Source organism: Hypanus sabinus, chromosome 18 (genome assembly GCF_030144855.1).
Source record: "Hypanus sabinus isolate sHypSab1 chromosome 18, sHypSab1.hap1, whole genome shotgun sequence".
NCBI lineage: Eukaryota > Metazoa > Chordata > Chondrichthyes > Myliobatiformes > Dasyatidae > Hypanus > Hypanus sabinus.
The window spans coordinates 48,586,687-48,601,482 of NC_082723.1; the positions used below are offsets into that span (position 1 = coordinate 48,586,687).

The 14,796-nt window shown below is 39.8% G+C and overlaps 1 long non-coding RNA gene across 1 annotated transcript in view; it reads left to right on the forward strand.

Moving 5' to 3' along the window:
• LOC132377515 (uncharacterized) overlaps window positions 1-14,796 on the forward strand; it is a 154,538-nt gene that overhangs the window by 132,667 nt on the left and 7,075 nt on the right. The window lies entirely within an intron of this gene.

Sequence of the window (14,796 nt, forward strand, 5' to 3'; positions counted from 1 at the left end):
ATTGTCCTGTTTATTATTTATTGTAATGCCTGCACTGTTTTGTGCACTTTATGCAGTCCTGGGTAGGTCTGTAGTCTAGTGTAGTTTTTTTTCTGTGTTGTTTTCACGTAGTTCAGTGCAGTTTTTGTATTGCTTCATGTAGCACCAAGGTCCTGAAAAATGTTGTCATGTTTTTACTGTGTACTGTGCCAGCAGTTATGGTCGAAATGACAATAAAAAGTGATCTTGATCTTGATTTTCTAATACCTTGAAAAACGAGACCATTTTAAGTTCTGAAAAGGTGTTGAATTTCAGGACTTTTCACTAATGTCCAACTGCTTTGTCAGTTTTCGGAGGCAATTTCTGGAGTAACTGGCTGTCAAAATAGATTGGTAAGATTAAAAGGGAACTTATGGCAGACCTTGGACTGCCAAAGGGCTTGTTGATTGGATCTGCTTCTTTACCCAGATCAACTGATTAATGTAAATCTGGGTTTTGTGGATGTTTTAGATCATTCTATTCGAGAAAGATACAGTGCCAAGGTACGCTGGAACCTGAGAAATGCCAAAAACTTACAGGCATTTCCAAGCATATGTTCCAATATGTTCAGCATTCCAAAGAATAAAGAGAAGTCCCAAATTTGCTGGTTGTGTCTTGTCAATTGTCCAATTGTCCAAACATTAGACTACCTGGTCTTAGAAGTGGAACATAACATTGATGCATTCCCAGTAATGTTATCTGGAACTGGTGCAAGCAGTGCAAATTCAATAATTTAAATGAAGTGGGATAGTATAGTGGGAAATATGTGGAGATTTATAAGTCTCAATTTCATTAACTTTGTATTAATTTTCTATTTTATACATTTTTATTTGCAATTTGAGCATTATTGCAAAGTACATTTATGGCCCTTCATGAATTATCCTTGAGAAGGAGCTTAAGGCACTGCTGTCTACTTTGTGAAGATATTTCCACGGTGTTGCTGGTGTGAGGAGGATCTAGTGCCAATGATGGGGCATCTATCTATCTTAATGTCAGGATGGTGTGCGACTTGGAGGTTAACCTACAGGTGGTGATATATCTATGTGCATGAAGACTTTATCCTTCTTCGTTGGTGGAGTTGTAGGAGGTACTGTCAAAGTAGACTAGATGGGTATTTATAGTATAAGTTGTGGATGGTATACACTGCCGCCATTGTATACAGCCAGTATAGGTTGTGGATGGTACACATTCGATGGTAGACACTACAATTATTGTGTGCCATTATGCAGTGATTGCTTGTTTAGTATTATGGGAGCAAGAATGGCATACCAATCTAAGACAATGCTCGATTATGCATGGTCTCAAGTTTCTTCAGTGTTTGCTCAGCTGTCTCTACTCTATTGCCTATTACACCTCTGACGTTTAGGGCAGCAAGAAGGCCCTCCACCTCTGTTGGTGTTCAGAGTTTCCTTCATCGTGTCAGTAGCTCGGTTTGCACTACTGTCAGTCATGCAGGTTCCAGGTGGGAACTCATGACTACCGTCGCACTCAAATGTAGAAGAATTCTTCATTGCTGTTTCTGTAACAGTTTTGTTTCAATAGCCCTGTTACCCGTGAGCTGAACCACTGAATCTGGAGGACCAGTTTTCCACTGTTAGTCTGGCCTCTACCTTTTGACCTGTTTGACGTGAGTGACTCTACCAAGAGCCAAAGCTTAAAACCCTGACTCCAGCCAACATAGCTTGATCAGGTATAAGAACCAAATATTCCTTCACGTTCTGAATTACATTTTTAGACATGGATGTCTGGAGGTGACTCTCTTACTTCAAAACATCCAGGATTTCATCTGTTCTTGCAGCTCATGAGGCTAGTCTGGTTGAGGATTGAATGTGGATACCAGGAATCTCAGTAATAGGAATATCATTACAGTCATGGGTAAATTTGCTCTTGTTGAAGTTGGTCATTGCCAATATTGTAACTTACTACTTATTTGCCCAAGTCTGAATGTTTTTGAGATCTTACTGCATGCAGGCATGGGTTGCTTCTTTTACTGAGTGGTGAGTAGAACTGAACAGCAGGCATTCACAGCTCAGACCTAATAATGGAAGGAAAATATGAAGCACCTGGAAATGGCTGCATCTAGAGCTCTCCCCTGAGGGGCATGTCTAGGTCAGATGAATCCAAGAGGATTTAACTCAAAACATATACTATTCATTTCCTCCTCAGAACTGCTTGACCTTCTCCAAAGATGGCAGTGCGTTTGGATGCTGTGGTCTCTTGGAGGCCAACCAGAGGTGTTTATTGCCTTTTTTTAAACATCTTTTTTTACAATCACAGAACAATGCTGGACATTAAGAAATTTGGGTATGGAAGCTCTGTCTTGTTAGTAGGCTGTTTTTTGGTAGAGGAGCTGGACTTAGCTTTGACTGTGTTACTGCTTGTTACAGGAAGGCATCGGAGTAGGTGCCAAAGGTGGTGTGCAGTCTAACAGTGAGTGACTACCTTGGATATTTCTCTTGAGATAGACAGCAGGGGAGCTACATGGCCTGGGTTGTAGTAAGGATTAGGCCTCAAGCCGTGGCCTTGCCTGTTGCAGCATTCCAGGAGAGCAGTAACCGATGAGAACAGCTTGAGAACTTAGCAGCTCAAGCAGCATCTGTACTAGAAAGGAACTGTTGACATTTTATCAAGATTCAGTCCATAGATTTCATCCAGCAAATTGGTTATTGTCCTGGATTTCAGCATTTGCAGTCTCTTGAATAGAAGAGTGGTGGTGTTGTGGATTGCAGAAGATTGCCAAAGAATGATGCAGGATACAAAATGTTGCAACAAAATGGTAATTGAAGTTTAATCCAGACAAGTATGAGGTGTTGCACTTTGGAAGCTCAAGCATATAGAAATTGTAGAATTAATGGTGGGACCCTTAACGGTGTTCATATTCAGGGGTATCTTGGACTCTAAATCCATTCTGCTTGTAAGTGGCTGCATAGGTTGATATAGTGGTAAGGAAGACATTTGACATCCTTACCTTTAATAGTGAGGCATTGAGTCATAAAGTTATATTGCAGTTTTATAAAACTCTGCTTGGGCTGCATCTGAAGTATTGCACTTAATTTTGATTGTCCTATTATAGTCAAAGAAGGATGTGGAGGCTTTGGAGAGGGTGCAGAAGATGTTTACCAGGATACCGCCAGGATTCTAGGGCATGTATTATAAGAAGAGGGCAGGACAAACTTGAGTTGATTTCTCCGGAGTGGCAGAGGTAGAAGGGAGACTTGATGGAAGTTTATCAGATTAAGGGAGGCATAAATAGAGTAGACAGTTGGATTTATTCCCCCCCCCCCCCCCAGATTGAAATGTCTAATTCTAGAGGGCAGGTATTTAAGATGAGAATGAATTAGTTCATAGGAGATGTGCCAGGGCAAGTTTCTCTTCATTCACAGATTGGTGGGTTCCTGGAATGCACTGCCAGGGGTGGTGGTGGAGGAAGATGCAATAGAAGTATTTAAAAGCTCATAGATAGACACATGAATGAGCAGAAAAGGGGGGAGCATGGAACAAATTTAATTTAGTTAGGTATTCAGTTACTAGTTTAAATTACAACACACACAAAATGCAGGAAGAACTCAGCAAATCAGGCAGCATCTATGGAAATTAATAAACACCCTGCATTTCAGGCCGAGATCCTTCTTCAGGCCTGAGAGAACAAAGAATCTTACAGGAGAGTGGACAATAGGAGAAAAGGAAGCAGGAGGGAACCCAGGGGGAAGTAATATGCAGGTGAGAAGAAGTAAAGTTTCAGAGTGTGGAATAGAAGTAGAGGGGTAGGAGTTGGTCACTGGAAGGAGAAATCAATATTCATATCATCAGATTGATAGTATGAATTGTTTAATTAGCTCAATACAATGCTGGGGAGTGAAGAGTCTGCTCCTTTGCTGTATAGTTTTGCAGTATACTCTACGTCAGTATTAAACCCAAGTCTCTGGCACTGTGAGTCAGCTCTACTCAATACACATTGCACCATTGGTATTTGATTCCTAAGTGTAACAATTTCTTCAGTAAAGCCAATATGTAATTTCACAGCTTTGCACTTGAACAGACGGAAGCCCATTTACTAGCGAGCACAGAACATGAAATTTATTGTCCAAAGTATTTCAGTTTATAAAGTGATGCTAGTTATAAGCATCATAATTTTAAGTTATTTGCTGTGAATTTAATAAGCATTGAAATTGTACAAGACTGCAAACATTGCACGTTTAATCAGGTGTATTCAGATGATACCTAGTTATAGGACGTTGGCTGCCAAATTAAGTTATCGCTACAGTGACCTAGTTCAGTTACATGAATTAAAATATATAACACATAAAGTACATAAAGCTCTGCTAATTCTTTTTTTTATAACTTTTTATTAATTTTAAACAAACATAAGAGAAAAATTGATACAGAGAGTTTGAGAATACATAATTAATAGGTTAAAGTATAAATACAAATAGATGATAATCCATATATAATAACCTCCCAAACTCACAGTGATTACGAAAAAAGGAGTAAATAAGAAAAAAAAACCTCCAAAAAAAACCTAACCAACATGGGCCATTGCATTATGTCAAATATACACAGCAGCGTCAATAACTCCGTACTTCCATCCAAATAATTAAGGATAGTAGAAGCAGGGTTTAGGAAAAGTCAGTTTAACTAATACGAAAATGTTGAATAAATGGTCTCCAAGTTTCTTCAAATTTAATTGAAGGGTCAAAAACAACACTTCTAATTTTTTCTAAACTCAAATAAGAAATAGTTTGAGAAAACCGCTGAAATATGGTTGGAGGATTAATTTCTTTCCAATTCAATAGGATAGATCTTCTAGCCATTAATGTAACAAATGCAATCATCCACCGAGCTGAGGGGGATAAACTATTATCCACCATTGGTAAACCAAAAATTGCAGTAATAGGATGCGGTTGCAATTTAATACTCAGAACTTTTGAAATAATACCGAAAATATCTTTCCAATAATTTTGCAAGCGGGGCAAGACCAAAACATGTGGGTCAATGAAGCAGCTTCAGAACGACATCTGTCGCAGGTTGGATTAACATAAGAATAAAATCGAGCAAGTTTATCCTTAGACATATGAGCCCTATGTACAACCTTCAATTGTATTAAGGCATGTTTAGCACAAATAGAGGAAGAATTGACCAATTGTAAAATTTTCTCCCACTGCTCAGTGGGTATAAGACAATGAAGTTCTTTTTCCCCATTCCTTCTTAATTTTTCCTGATACTTCTGCCTGTATTTTCATGATCATATTATAAAAGATGGCAACTAAACCCTTCTGGCAAGGATTCAGAGCTAAAAAAATTTCCATAATGTCCATTGGGCATAATTTCGGAAAAAACTGTAACATGTTATTCAAGAAATTTCTAACTTGCAAGTATCTAAAAAAATGAGTTTTAGGCAAATTATATTTATTAGATAGCTATTCAAAGGACATAAAACTATTGTCTAAAAAAAATCACGAAAACATGTTATACCTTTTTGTTTTCCATAATACAAAGGCGTGATCCATAAAAGAGGGCAGAAAAAAAAAGTTAGATATAATAGGGCTTGATAAGATAAACTTATTCAAGCCAAAGAATTTACAAAATTGAAACCATATTCGTAATGTATGTTTAACTATAGGATTGGTCATTTGTTTATTCAATTTAGATAAAGCAAAAGGAAGCGAAGATCCTAAAATAGAAAACAATGAGAAGTCTTGTACAGATTTTCATTCCAAATTTACCCATTGTGGGCAAGATACTAGAATCAATTCTTGTGTCCAAAATATTAAATATTGAATATTAACTGCCCATTAGTAAAATCTCAGGTTTGGCAAAGCCAAACCACACTCCTTCTTAGGCTTTGTAAATATTTTTTACTTAATCTAGGATTTTTATTCTGCCACACATACAAGGATATTTTGGGGTCAATAATATCAAAAAAAGATTTAGGAATAAAAATTGGTAATGCTTGGAATAAATATAAAAATTTGGGTAATACTATCATCTTAATAGCATTAATTCGACAAACCAATGACAAAGATAATGGGGACCACCTGGTAACAAGTTGCTTGAATTGGTCAATTAAAGGTAAAAAATTAACTTTAAATAAATCCTTATGTTTCTTGGTAATTTTAATACCCAAATAAGTAAAATGATCTGTAACAAGTTTAAATGGTAAGTGTTTATAAATTGGAACTTGCATATTTAATGAAATAATTCACTCTTATTAAAATTCAGTTTGTAACCAGAAAAGCTACTAAACTGAGTAAGCAAGGACGAAATAGCAGGAATAGATCTCTCAGGGTCAGATATACATAGTAACAAATCATCAGCATATAATGATAACTTATAAGTCCCTTCCCCACGAGTAATACCAAAAATATTAGGTGATCCACGAATGGCAATGGCTAAAGGTTCTAAAACAATGTCAAATAATAAAGGACTTAAAGGACAGCCTTGTTGAATTAATTCTTAATTAAGAGGAGTGTAAATTTGGAACTTAATTCAGATTCTTGGTCAATCACAGTTGCAAGGCTTAACAATTTCCTGCACACAATGCAGTTTAATAAATGTTTTAGAAGCAATAAGTGAACCAGCTGAATTTTGAGTCTCTCTTTCTTATTTAGTACATACATTCCAGAACACTTTTTCATAGCCCTAATTGGTACAGCATCTCCAGATTTTGTGTTCATCACACCCTGGATATTTGGAGTGTAGTGAATGTTTCAAAATAATTCAAATCCAAACATGCCTTTGGATATTAGATTAGAAGGAAAAATTTACTTTGATCCCAAAGGATTCTCCATGTAAGTGATTGAGACCAAGAAAAGCTGCAAAAGTCGCATTAATGTGACAATTCAAACAGCCTTGAAGATTTAGTTAATAGGATTGAATGCTGAGGTTCTAAACACTGAACAACTTATCTCTCTTACACCAATTCCCTCAATGTTATCGTACAACTATTCTTACTTGAACTGATGCAATGTAAGGTTATTAATTCCACTTCACCTCACTTGCTTGAAAAATCCAGGAGGATTCTCAGTCAGGGAAGTTTGCGAACATACCTCAAAGCAAAATGAAGATTGAAAATGTCTACCACTCCATTACCTTAGGATTTCCTCGAATGTGTGGATGAGATTTTCCCTCGTGATGCTTTTGACTGTAGGATAAGCTGCTTGTAACTTGAGGAACAATTGATGTTGCTTGTGAAATCAAAATTGTTAAGCATCTGGATGCAGATGATATGTCGTTATACTTACAAAAGAATCTTTATATTGGCGACAAGACATAAGCATCAATTCCCTATTCTCTGTGATGCTATTTGTGGATCTCATGCTAGTTAGGACACAGGAGGAATTCTCTGCTTCTTTTATGAGTAGTTCTAGCAGACCTTTGAAATTAGTTTTTGGGATACAATGACCAGGCAAACATTAGTTTTCCATCTACAATTGCCTTGGAGAATGTGAGAGTGAGCTGCTTTCTCATGCTGTGAAAGTGCTGCCATAGGATTGAGTTCCAGGATTTAGACCCACTGACAATGAAGGAGCATCAATGTATTTCAAAGACAGGAATACGTGAACTTGAAGTGGAACATGCAGTTAATGGTGTTCCTATTCAACATTTGCCTTTGTTCTTCTCTGTGGTAGAAGCTGAGGGCTTGGAGAATGCTGTTAGAGTCCTCTGCAGATAAGGGCTCCTTGTATTTGCAGTGCATTTTGTTTATAATGCACACTATGTACCACTGTGGTAATGGTGGGGGGAAAAGAATGTCTAGGGAGTAGGATGGGGTGTCATCAAGCAGATAGTTTTGTCCTGAATGGTATTGTACCCCTTGAAATTGTTTTCCACTTTTCAGGGCAAATGGAGAGAATTCCATCATTTTGGGTTGCTGATGTTGCTGTCATTCATTCTTTGTTTTTTTTTGTTTCGTGGACGTCTGTGAAGAGTAAGAATTTCGAGTTGTATACTGTCTGCTTTCTCTGTTATTAAATTGAACCATTTGAACTTATATGGCAAGTGCATTTGTTAACCTGACTGATGACAAGGCCAGTGGCTTAGAACATCATCCTTGTTAGTTCAAAATGATAGTGTCCAAAGACAATAGAATTCATGAAATTTCTTAACTGTGCATCTATAGGGTGGACACAACATAATGTGTGATATTGCAATCATTTCACAATGACTTCTGTGTACAGCTAACAAGGACAGTAATACTTGTTCACACAGTGTGTGAATCTGCAACAATTCATCTCTGGACTATTCAGAAATTCCAGTGATTTTGTATCTGACTAGTCAGTTTTCGATTGCCATTCTCCATTTAACAAATAGGATCCTGGATCTCATGCTTGCTCCACACACTATGGTCCCACTTCCTGTGTCCCCTCTAGCAAATGGCAGCCCTGTTCCTGGGCTCTGTTTAAATTAACCGGAGCCCCATTTCATGTGCTGTCTTGAAAATTCACTAGAGAATCGTACTGTGTAGGCATGGCTTACTTGCTGGTCAACAGATGCTTTTGTCATGTCAATTGTGATTCGTGCATTTGAAATCCATACCAGTTCTTCCCACTGGTTGCCCTGCATGCAACGGCACCTAGTGTCCAATTTCAAGCAGCTATGGGATATAAAGAGTAACATGTGCAAAAGGTTCCCTTTCTTTTTCATTTCTCTAAGGCATACTGCAGAGAGCCCTTGGGAAGGTATGTTCCGCGGGCACTTTTAACTGAGTATCTGTTGATTGAACATGTAGTTTTGTAGTTTAGAAACATAGAAAACCTACAGCACAATACAGGCCCTTCGGCCCACAAAGTTACGCCAAACATGTCCCTACCTTAGAAGTTACTAGGCTTACCTATAGCCCTCTATTTTACTAATCTCCATGTACCTATCTAAAAGTCTCTTAAAAGACCCTATCATATCTGCCTCCACCACCATTGCCGGCAGGCCATTCCATGCACTCAACACTCTCTGCATAAAAAACTTCCCCCTGATATCTCCCCTGTACCTGTTCCTCAGCACCTTAAACTTGTGTCCTCTTGTGGCAACCATTTCAGCCCTGGGAAAAAGCCTCTGTTTATCCACATGATCAATGCTTCTCATCATCTTGTACACCTATATCAGGTCACTCCTCATTCTCCTTCACTCCAAGGAGAAAAAGCTGAGTTTGCTCAACCTATTCTCATAAGGCATGTTCCGTAATCCAGTCAGCCTCCTTGTAAATCTCCTCTGCACCCTTTCTATGGCTTCCACATCCTTCCTGTAGAGAGGTGACCAGAACTGAGCACTTTACTCCAAGTGTGGTCTAGCCAGGGTCCTATATAGCTGCAACATTACCTCTCTGCTCCTAAACTCAATCCCATGATTGATGAAGGCCAATACACCATATACCTTCTTAACCACAGAGTCAACCTGCACAGCTGCTTTGAGTGTCCTATGGACTCGGTCCACAAGATTCTTCTGATCCTTCACACTGCCAAGAGTTTGACCATTAATACTACATTCTGCCATCATATTTAACCTACCAAAATGACCCACTTCACACTTATCTGGGTTGAACTCCATCTGCCACTTCTCAGCCCAGTTTTGCATCCTATCAATGTCCCGCTGTAACCTCTGACCGACCTCCATACTATCCACAACACCTCTAACCTTTGTGTCATCAGCAATCTTACTAACCCATCCCTCCACTTCCTCAGCCAGGTCATTTATAAAAATCATGAAGAGTAAGGGTCCCAAAAAGATTAATGAGGCACCCCACTGGTGACAGACCTCCATGCAGAATATGACCCATTCTGAATACACAAAGCAATGTCCCCTTGGATCCCATGCCTCCTTACTTTCTCAATAAGCCCTGCAATGGGTACTTTATCAAATGCCTTGCTGAAATCCATATACACTACGTCTACTGCTCCTCTTTCATCAATGTGTTTAGTCACATTCTCAAAAAATTCACTCAAGCTCGTAAGGTATGACCTTCCCTGGACAAAGCCATGCTGGCTGTTCCTAATCATATTATACCTCTCCAAATTTTCATAAATCCTGCCTCTCCATCTTCTCTCCCCATCAACTTGCCAACCACTGAAGTAAGACTCACTGGTCTAAAATTTTCTGGGCTATATCTACCCCCTTTCTTGAATAAAGGAACAACATCCACAGCTCTCCAGTCCTGCAGAACCTCTCCCATCCCCATTGATGATGGAAAGATCATCACCAGAGGCTCAGCAATATCCTCCCTCACCTCCCACAGTAGCCTGTGGTACATCTCATCCAGTTCTGGTGATTTTTCCAACCTGATGTTTTCCAAAAGCTCCAGCATATCCTCTTCCTTAATATCTACATGCACACGCTTTTCAGTCTGCTGTAAGTCATCCCTACAATCACCAAGATCCATTTCCATAGTGAATACTGAAATAAAGTATTCATTAAATACCTCTGCTATTTCCTCCATTTCCATGCGCACTTTCCCACTGTCACACTTGATAGGTCCTATTCTTTCACATCTTATCCTCTTGCTCTTCACATACTTGTAAAATGCCTTGGGGTTTTCCTGAATCCTGCCCACCAAGGCTTTCTTATGGCCTCTTCTGGTTCTCCTAATTTCCTTCTTAAGCTCTTTCCTATTAGCTTTATAGCCTTCTAGATCTCTAACATTACCTAGCTCTCTGAACCTTTTCTTCTTGACTAGATTTACTGTGGCCTTTGTATACTGTATTTCCTGTACCTTATTATAACTTCCCTGTCTCATTGGTATGTACCTATGCAGAACTCCACACAAATATCCCCTGAACATTTGCCACATTAGTTCCATACCTTTCCCTGAGAACATCTGTTCCCAACTTAAGCTTCCAAGTTCCTGCCTGATAGCCTCATAATTCCCCTTATTCCAATTAAACACTTTTCTAACTTGTCTGTTCCTATCTCTCTCCAATGCTACTGTAAAGGAGATAGAATTATGATCACTATCTCCAAAATGCTTTCCCACTGAGAGATCTGACACCTGACCAGGTTCATTTCCCAATTCCGATGGAAGTACAGTCTCAGCTCTTGTAGGCTTATCTACATATTGTGTCAAGAAATCTTCCTGAACACACCTAACAAGCTCTAGCCCATCTTAATCCCTTGCTCTAGAGAGATGTCAGTCGATATTCGGGAAATTAAAATCTCCCACCACAACAACTCTCTTATTATTACACCTTTCCAGGATCTATTTCCCTATCTGTTCCTTGATATCCCTGTTACTATTGGGCAGCCTATAAAAAACTCCCAGTAGAGTTATTGACCCCTTCCTGTTCCTAACCTCCACCCACAGAGACTCCGTAGACAATCCCTCCATGGCATCCACCTTTTCTGCAGCCGTGACACTATCTCTGTTCAACAGTGCCATACCCCCACCTCTTTTGCCTCCCTCCCTATCCTTTCTGAAACATCTAAAACCCGGCACTTGAAGTAACTATTCCAGTCCCTAAGCCATCCAAGTCTCTGTAATGGCCACCACATCACATCTTCAAGTACTGATCCATGCTCTAAGCTCATTGGCTTTGTTCACAACACTCCTTGCGTTAAAATAGACATATCTCAATCTTCAGTCTGAGCGTGTCCCTTTTCTATTACCTGCCTGTTCTTCCTCTCCAAGCTTTCTCTATTTGTGAGCCAATCTCCTTTTCCCCAGTCTCTTCAGTTCAGTTCCCACCCCCCATAATTCTAGTTTAATCTCTCTCCAGTAGCCTTAGCAAACCTCCCTGCCAGGATATTGGTCCCCTGGGATTCAAGTGCAACTCATCCTTTTTGTACTGGCCACACCTGCCCCAAAAGAGGTCCCAATGATCCAGAAATCTGAATCCCTGCACCAATCCCTCAGCCACGCATTTATCCTCCACCTCATTCTATTCCTATTCTCACTGTCACGTGCCACAGGCAGAAATCCCGAGATTACTACCTTTACGGTCCTGATTCTCAACTTCCTTCCTAACTCCCTGTAGTCTTTTTTCAGGACCTCTTCCCTTTTCCTACCTATGTCATTGGTACCAATATGTACCATGACCTCTGGCTGTTCTCCCTCTCACCGTAGGATGTCTGGATGCAATCCAAAACATCCCAGACCCTGGCACCTGGGAGGCAAGCTACCATCCAAGTTTCTTTCCTGCATCCACAGAATCGCCTGACTGACCCCCTAACTATAGAGTCCCCTATCACTATTGCCTTCCTCTTCCCTTTTCTACCCTTCTGAGCCACAGGGCCAGACTCTGTACCAGAGGCATGGCTACTGCCGCTTTCCCCATGTAGGCTGCCCCCCACTCCCACCGAACAGTACTCAAACAGAAGTATTTATTGTCAAGTGGCACAGCCACAGGAGTACTCTCTAGTTCCTGACTCTTCCCTTTCTCTCCCCTGACTTGTCTGTCACCTGTAGCCCTGGTGTGACCTCTTGCCTATAGCTCCTTTCTATCACCTCCTCACTCTCCCTGTCCATGCAAAGGTCATTGAGCTGCATCTCCAGTTCCCTAACTTGATCCTTCAGGAGCTGTAGCTTGACACACCTGGTGCAGATATGGCCGTCCGGGATGCTGGGAGACTCCAGGACCTCCCACATCTGACACCGAGCACAGAAAACTGGCCTCGCACACATACTTTCTCCTTTCTGCTATTAACACAGTTAAGCCTACCTGACCTCACCTCGTCCCGTTACCACCTAAACCCATTGAGCCAAAGCCCTAACACTCTGCTGCCTCTTACTCTGCTGCCCACTTTAAACATGGCCTGCTGGATAGGGTGGTCTTCTTTTTAAACTTTTCACGCTCTACTGGCTGACGTCACGTGCCTGCACAGTCTCATCTCTCTTTTTACTACATCGAGTAGTAAAAAACTCCCTTCATTCTGAAAAATCAGCTGTTCACTCGCAGCCTTCTTGCTCCGAAGGAACTTGGGGGAGCTTGGTTGTTTGGTTGAATTTTGCAATGTTTGTAAATAAATTATTCATAGTCAATGTTTTCTGTCTCACTCACAAAACCCATAAACCTGCTTCCCTGTTACAAGGATTTATCACATTTTTGTACTGTGTAACATCAAAATATACAGTGAATTAAAAGCATAGTGAACAATAATTTAGAATAACATCAAAGAGTCTGACAAAACATACAAAACACTGGAGTATCTTAGTGGGTAGGATATTATCCATGGAGGGAAATGGACAATCAACATTTCAAGTTGAGATGTTACATCTGGACTGCTGTATCTGTTGGTATTGATCTGAGGTATTTTGGAATGAGGCAAAAGACTTGATGGTTATGGCTGTTTTATTAAACTGTTGGAAGAACAAAGAATGAACAATGAAAAGACAAAGTAAAATGTCATGGTTATGTTATGCTCAAACTAGAGATAAACAAAACTGCTGCGATAACAATTAACCTTTAAAATATCCAGATTCAAGTGGCATGATACCTGCCGCAGAAAAAAAAGGCTGAGATGCATCTAGGAAAATTCAGCATCAGCTACTTTACAATTACTGGAAGATTTACTGAATAATTACATGCATATAAATGATTATATAAAAATACAAGCAAGCATAGTAAAGTCGAACTACAAGGAAAATACAAGAAAAAGAAAAACCCTATGCCCTAATCCAACAGAAATATCCAACGGATGGGAGAATAGACGGTATAAATCACCAAAGCAAAAACACCAAGTCTTAAATACACTGGATTATTGGAGGTTGTCAATTGTCAATTGAATACTGTAAGTTTCCTTCATTACCCTTCAAGCTACAGTATATTCCATTAGCATACTAGTGCTCTGAGGTAAAGATTTCCTAGGTAGCATTGCTCTCGTTGTAAGTATAGTTTGCAGAATCAGGAAGCACATTATTGACAGATAGACCTTGTCAACCCGTAACAACCCTTGGTTACCATGGTGACTGAAAACCTAAAGGACTGAATGTTGCTGATACACCAGATACTGACCTGCATGATGCACCACAGTGGTCACAAGGAGCTAACGGATTTCATGACAGTGTGTGTTATAACAGAGTTGAAAAGAGGCACCAGCAAAGCAATGTGCCCTTGGAAAGCCAGCAACCTATCTACAAACATTTCTAAACAATAGTGCTCACTTCATCAACTTGCCTCTTGCCAGAGGAAACATAATGATGTTATATCTCTCTAAATAATGAGCTTCAGTGATGTTATTTTTTCATGTGTTCCAAACATCTCCAGCAACAGACTGTCATGTAGATATGAGGGGTGATCGGTAGGTTCATGGCCTAAGGTAGAAAGAGTTAATTTTAGAAAACCTAGCACATATATTTTTCAACATAGTCCCCTCCTACATTTACACACTTAGTCCAGCAGTCGTGGAGCATACGGATGGATCTTGGACTACCAGAAAGTGTCCACAGCTGGGTGATGATTAAATTTGTGGCCGAAGGTAGAAGGAGATGAGTTATACAGCTTGCTTTACATGCACATGCAGTTCAACTCTGAGTATTTATGCAGGAAGTTTGAAGTTAATAACTTACTAGGAGTGATTGATAAGTTTGTGGCCTAATGTAGATGAGTTATTAACTTCAAACTTTCTGCATAATCACCCAAAGAGTTGACCTGCATGTGCATGTAATGACAGCTGTATAACTCATCTCCTTCTACCTTCAGCCACGAACTTATCAATCACCCATCTGTGGACACTTTCTGGAGGTCCAAGATCTGTATGCTCTACAACCGCTGGACTGAGTGTATAACTGTAGGAAGGGACTATGTTGAAAAATAAATGTACTAGGTTTTCTAAAATTGACTCCTTCTACATTAGGCC